We start from the raw sequence: 7,123 nt of genomic DNA, 5'->3' as shown, positions 1-7,123 counted from the left end.
TGTATGCAAGATTGTTTCAGGATTAAGAAGGATCTAAAAGAAAAACAAAAATTTACTGCAGCTTCACAACAGCCTACATATTTCCCTTGTTTTTATATGATTGCAGCAGGGATCTGAGCTCCAAAACTGAGAGCTGAAATAGCTTCTTCTCAATCAACTCTGACTGTTTTTGCCTCTTACTTTAATTTAGTGGAGGTGAGTGAACTGAAGAGTTTTTAGCATACTGAATGTTAATTAGCAAGGGATGATTCTCTTTGGGAATTTCAATGCTTGGAATTTATCAGAGGCTCTTCAATTGCAGCATCTCACTAAGAGACATTGGAGACCAAGTTTCTTAGAAGCTTTTTTGTGCTTCTTGATTCACCTAGTTAGAAAACACCATTTTTTTTTAAATTAAATTATTTTTTTTTTTACATTACTTAAAACATTGCAAGGAAGATTATTGATAGTAGTCATTAAAAGGGACAGTTTTTTTTTTTTTTTTTCCTTGTGTTTTTAACAACTGGCTGCATAATTCAATCCGATTAATATGTAAGGATTCACATATGGGTGGGCATTTTATGGATGGCTGGAACAAGTGACAACATTTAACAAATGACCTAAAATAGGTCTCATGGTGTTTCTGTTTCTAGCCCTGAGAAATCTGAAGGTTTTACAAGCTTATAAGTATTTGGGGATTAATTTTCAGAAGTATGTTCATATTTACATTTCTTAATAAGCAGGTGATGCTTGAATTTTGTGGTTCCTTCAAATCAATATTAAAAACATTAAATAGTATTAATAATATTTCTTTGTAATTAAAATGTTATATAAGTTGAAAACTGCTCCAAAATAAGGAAAACAGTAGCAACATCCTAATTACAATCAAAGATATATATTTTTTTCAACAGATGGTCATAAAAAGATTATTTCTGTTTTCCAGAAACTGAGAGGATGCAAAATTGTATGTAGGAGGCTTGATCTAAAGACTTACAAAAATTAGTGCAAATTATTCTGTGTCTTGAATGAGGAGTATGAAAGATATCTCAGTAAGAGAGGATGGAAGACCAACCCAAGTGAGTATGTTTTAATTATCTTATTCTTCTTCAAAAAAGCAGAACTAAAAGTTTCTCTAAACATAATTTTCTCAACATGAGAAACTAAATGCATTACATCTACATATTATCTATATTATAATGCCCATTAAACTTCACACAGATATTTACTTCCACATCACTAGAATGTCTGAGTACTCCTTCAGAAACAAGAGACAAGCTTATTTTCCTTCAACATGGGTTTGCACACATCAGTATTGTTTTTAACCTTTGAAACTTCTGCACTCCTGGGGTCTGAGACTTGCAGACTTTTAAGTCTTCCACTAGGATGCTGTAAACGCACTTGTAGAATTGATGTGCTCTACATGTGGGGAAGCATAAGTTACATGCTACACCCCTGAGAATGAAGAGCAGCTGCTGTAGGCAAATGTTTGTATGCACCTGAGCAGTCTCTCATTTAAGGACCTCTCCAAGTGAAGTGTGGGGTTTGGCTAAGCATTTTAAGCACAAATCCAGCTTTTAATTTTTGGCTGGATTTACTTCTCTAGCTGCAGAATAAACTGCCTGGTTATAAATGTTAGCTATTAACTATGGCAGTTAGCGCAAGGAAGATTGCACTCATATAACAATACAAGATAGAAACTGCTACTTCTCGCCTCTGTGGCATCTACACGAGCCATTAAGAACAGAGAGGAATTCAGCACTTAACCTCAAGGACACAGAGATTGGTTGGTTTGTGTCCTAGCCTTCACTAGCTCACATCTCTTTTATATCATATAGTATCAAAAGAAGTAGGCATTGCTATGCCAAATGGGATTTTGAACTTAACTGGACCAAAAAAAGAAAGAATTTCAAATTGAGGTGAGCAGTAACATGAATCAAGATGAGAATCATATATTTAATCTTAGTCAGCCAATTCAGTGGTTTTTGACACCCTCACCCCCAATTGTTTATTGCTATTTTTGTAAGTATAACTTTGTAAAATGTAAGTTTTGATTAATTCTTTTCAAGTATTTAAGTTTATTCATTTAACTTTTCAGACCATATTTTATAAACATAAATTATAGAAATAAAATATTAGCCTCATAGAACATTTTTTTTCTATTTATTCATTTATTTTTGCCTGGTTACCGAGGTTTCTAACTATAAAAATTATGTATAGATGTTGCAGTGGCTGAAAAATAAATCACACTGGTTTGGGCCAAGAAAATGAAGAAAATATTGGTACAAAAAAAAAAAAAAGACCTTTTACTTTGAAAGACTGAAATACTTTGTCCTATTTAAAAAAGACCTTTTTTTTATTATTATTTTTTTCCTTTTTTTTATTTTTTAAGAGGAAAATGAACTTAAAATATATTAAAAGACAGCCAATAATAATAAAATGTTCAAATAAAACTATATATATATTAGTTTTAAACACAGTAGGAGAAGAATTTAACAGTGATTCACAAATGTGGCCTCATTCTCAATTTGACATGTAATAAACATACAATCAAAAATATCAGTTCTACCTGTGTGCATGTGAAAACTGGAATGAAATTGCATACAATAGCTCATATAAAGATTGATATCTGAAAACCAAATTACAAGAACATGAATGAAGCAAAGCCAGGTTTCTTTCTTCTTTGTGGACAGAGGAAGCTATGTTAATTGTCTTCTTTCTTTGCTTTTATCCTTGATTTTTGCTCTTTGCCCAAACCTCCCTGTTTTGACTCAGAATGGAGTAGTGTTTTTGTATGTATCAGACTCTGCTTTCTCTGCTTTCCTCTAAGTAGTACTAAGTAGTTCAGATCAAACTGGTTTGACCTCAGGGATCATTTGTGAAATCTTGAAAAAATAAAAGATAGAAGTTGGTATGACATTTTTGGGAATTCTCTCAATAATAGTCTGTTTTCTCATGAAATACAGACTAATTTCTGAGGATCATGTACGTGATTTAGACTTCTGATTTCTCTGTATCTAAGCTCTTATTCTTTGTCCTTAGGTAAACAACAACAACAAAAAAAATGGGCAATGAGTTTCATGCTGGCATTTCAATCAATATATCTATCTTTGTTTAGAGTATTTTATCAGTAATATCAGAAACCATTTCTCTTCAACATTTTTTCCTCTGTTTTCACGTTTGCTCAGTGATATCAGTGAAATGTCATCATGCTACAGAAGAAATGGACAATCAAATATTTAGAGATTTGGAACTGAATATTATTAATTCATATTATTATGAATTACACACCAAATCTGGAAGTACATATTAAGCAAAAAATCCCATGGATTCAAGGATTATTTGGACTGTGTGAAGGAAGTGAGAAGGAAGGCTTGATTTTTCTCAGTGATAACGGTATCATGATGAGAAGGTGGGAAAGGACAAAGTTCTTCCTTAGACTACTCTGAGAAGTGGCCATAAAAGGATGACTGCTTTACCAAACCATAAGGATTGATTGTTGTACCAACATGAAAATATATTTGCAAAGATGGGAGGAACAGAGTGGGCATAGCTTTATTTAACATCTGTCCTTCCATGAAATGAGCACAAAGAGGATGAAACTGTATGCCTGAAGCTTTGTCTTCAAGACTGCTTTATTTGGACAGGTGTGCAAGGAGTACACCAAAAAAACAAAAGGCTGAACTTTGAGTGGCGCTACATCAAAATTCTCTTTACTGCTCACAGTGCCTCCCAAGAACAGCTCAGGCTTGTGTGAGAAAACTAGTGTTTAACCACAAAGATTTTAGAGTAAATTACAGACTTGTCATAAAAAAGAGAACTGTAATTATATCTACAAGTATATACCTCAACTTAAAACAGAGCTAGCCAATATTTATAATTATCCTATAACTTAAGAAAAAACTATACTCTGGATTATAATGAAACAAACAAGCAAAACAAATTATAATGAAGATATCTTAATAACATACAAAGTTTTATGGTTCAAGCAAAGGCAAAATATCAGTGAATTTCAGATTGCAATAAAGGAAAAAAATACTACAATATTTTTGTAATTAATAACATTTTTAATTATTTTTAAGTGTTCATCAGAGTAAAAGAGATCATTCAGAAATCATGTCAACTGGCAAAATCCAAATAACTTGCAAGTATCTTCATTTTTGATATGATAGAAATTTTGTAACAACAAAAATAACTAAAAAACATTAAAATATTAGTTCAAAAAAGGCTATTTTGTGCTGATTATTTTAATTAAAAAAAACACAGAAAAACAGTGATGCAAAACAGTAAATACTTTTATTAAACAAACAGCCATTAAACCTCAGTACTTATCTGTATATTAAATATTAGAGATGAATTGATTAGTCTATGATACTGATGGTTGAATAGAAATTTTAATAACACATTCATTTAAATGGTGAGCAAGGCATAGTAAATGGTCAGATAAGCATCTCAGTTTACTGACCTTGGTAAACTATACATGTATTTATCACAGTACAGATAAAATAACATTGCATATTTACTGAAATAACTAGAACTTTGTGCCATATTCACCACAGCAGTAACTGGTATCATGTTGTCTATTACAATCACAGATGAGTAAGGTTGTCAGATATAAGACTGAATCAAAAATTCAATATTCACTGGGATGAATATCCCACTATTTCTCATCTCCAAAGTATTTCACAAAGCCTTGTGGTACTGCTTTATAATATGCAAAACAGTTTATTACAGGACCATGGTCCCCAGGACTGTCAATACAGTAGTTCCCTGCAGTATTAAGGTCCACAAGATCTGACTTTTAATATATTTATGAACAATAAAGAATATACATGTTGCATGGAAAAATAGCTTTGCATTGGAAGGACACCTTTTGGAAGGACAACCAACCAGCTGCTTTCATTTCCAGGTTGGCAAACATGGGGATGAAAGAAAAGTGAGGTGTTAGTCCTGGGACTTTACACCTACGATTTTCAGTAATAAATGTTGATGTGTCAGCAGTGTGTATACAGTTTTTAAAAAGTTTCCCTTTCAAAGAGATACTTTTAACTCCTAGTTTAAAGCTGAATTTTGCCTTATACATGCCTATTTATAGGTAAAGGTATCTATGGTGACGTATTTTTTTTCAGATAAAAGATGCTTTGTATTTATTCAAATATCAAATCTCTTTTAAAACCTGCTTTATGGAATAAGACTGTTAGAAAATATTTTGCTTCTGTTCTATGGGGCTATGATTCTCCAATACTCCAAAGACAAAGTATATCAAGCAGGCTACAAGGCTCCCCCATGGATGGAAGAGTAAGGAAACACTCTTGAAACCCATGGAAGAGAAACAACTGATTTCCTGTCTGGGAGTCTGTGCTAAGTGGAATCAGACTTTGGATAGTTTTTCATGCTATATTTTTCTTTATAGGCATTATAGAAATCTGTCTCAGAGTTTATTTCCAATGAGAAAATAGCACAACTGGACCTTTGCAAAGAATGGAAGAGTAATCTTGCTCAGAATTTGTGGAGTTGTCAGTAAAAGAGCAAGTGGTCTATGTTGTAACACATGTCAAAACTCAAAGGTGTAATACACTTGTTAGGTTGTCAATGTGTTGTTGTCTTTCTTTGCTTTCATTTATGTTGCTGTTTGAACAAAGAAAAATAACAAATCAGAAACAGAGCTCTAGGACAAATATGAGAAATTAATAACACTGATCTTATGAGACATGGAAAATATTTTGATAGAAGTTTTATGAAAAAGTAATATTTGCTATTTTGCATTATTTCAAAATAATAATAATAATAAAAAACACAACAATAAAAAAATAGCCAAAACTGAGCCATTAGAAGTTGTTAAACATGATTTCAACAGTTTTGCAGAATTTAGTGTTAGCAGATGCTGCGCTAAGCCTTTTGCATTTCTCAAATGAAATTAAGACTTTAACAAAACCTACCATTAGTCCTTATTAGTGAGGTCTCATTTTCTTAATGAATGGTGAGTATCAGGGTGAATAAAGATAGCAGAATTAGTTTATATTGATTGAATTATCACCTTTTCATTGTAAAATGATTTTATTTTCCCACTGCAAGATTAACAGAGAAAATTGTGCTGACTGCAACTTCTGTTCTTTTTATACGTATATGTATACACACAGAATTGGTATTACAACTTTTTCTTTTGTTAAAACATTGTAGCCTAGAGCAACTGAATGAATCTGTTGGCTTGTGTAAATTCCACATTGTATAAATTATTATGTTTCTTTAATGGAATTAATAGGCAGCCAGAACCTGAGGGCCAGTTGTTTGACTTATATGCATATTTTTAAGTCTAGCATTCATTGAAAGAAACAGCAATTTCTGTTATATCCTGTTACATATCAAACAAGATGTGTTGATAGCAATATGTATTACAATCTAAGCCATTTGACTATTTAGCACATAGACAATAATGGGCTAAGCGAGTTCTCTAAATCAAAGTGAATTAGTTATGTACCTTTAGGAAACTTTAGCACAGAATCGTAGAATCACAGAATGACTGAGTTTGGAAGGGACCTCTGAAGATCATCTAGGCCAACCCCCATGCCAAGCAGGATCACCTAGAACATGTTGTGCAGGATGGCAAACAGGCAGGTTTTGAATATCTCCAAAGAAGGAGACTCCACAACCTCCACAACAGAGCAACCTGTTCCAGTGCTCTGTCACCCTCATAGTAAAGAAGTGCCTTCTCATATTCAGCTGGAACCTCCTGTGCTTCAGTTTGTGCCTGTTGTCTCTTGTCCTGTCACCGAGCACAACTGAAAAGGGACTGACTCCATCCTTTCGACTTCCCTTCAGATATTCATATGCACTGATGAGATCTCCCCTCAGTCTTCTCTTTTCCAGGCTAAACAGGCCCAGCTCTCTCAGCTTGTCCTCGTACGACAGGTGCTCCAATCCCCTAATCATCTTAGTAGCCCTCCTCTGGACTTGCTCCAGTAGCTCCATGTCCCTCTTGTACTGGAGAGCCCAGAACTGGACACAATACTCCAAGTGTGGCCTTAACAGGGTTGAGTAGAAGGGGAGGATCACCTCCCTTGGCCTGCTGGCAATACTCTTCTGAATGCAGCCCAGGATACTGTTGGCCTTCTAGGCCACAAGGACACATTTCTAACTCATGGTTAAC

General features: G+C 33.7%; 1 long non-coding RNA gene across 1 annotated transcript; it reads left to right on the top strand.

Annotated features, from left to right (window-relative positions):
• Positions 1–204: 204 nt before the first annotated feature.
• LOC308189049 lies at positions 205–5,134 on the top strand. Its single transcript, XR_013945980.1, has 3 exons — positions 205–690; positions 923–1,055; positions 3,165–5,134. It is a non-coding gene; the product is annotated as an uncharacterized lncRNA (long non-coding RNA).
• Positions 5,135–7,123: the final 1,989 nt, after the last annotated feature.

Source organism: Anser brachyrhynchus (genome assembly GCF_964034855.1).
Source record: "Anser brachyrhynchus genome assembly, chromosome: 2".
Lineage (NCBI taxonomy): Eukaryota > Metazoa > Chordata > Aves > Anseriformes > Anatidae > Anser > Anser brachyrhynchus.
The sequence above is the reverse complement of the archived record's forward strand: the minus strand, read 5'-3'. Positions and strand labels throughout refer to the sequence as shown.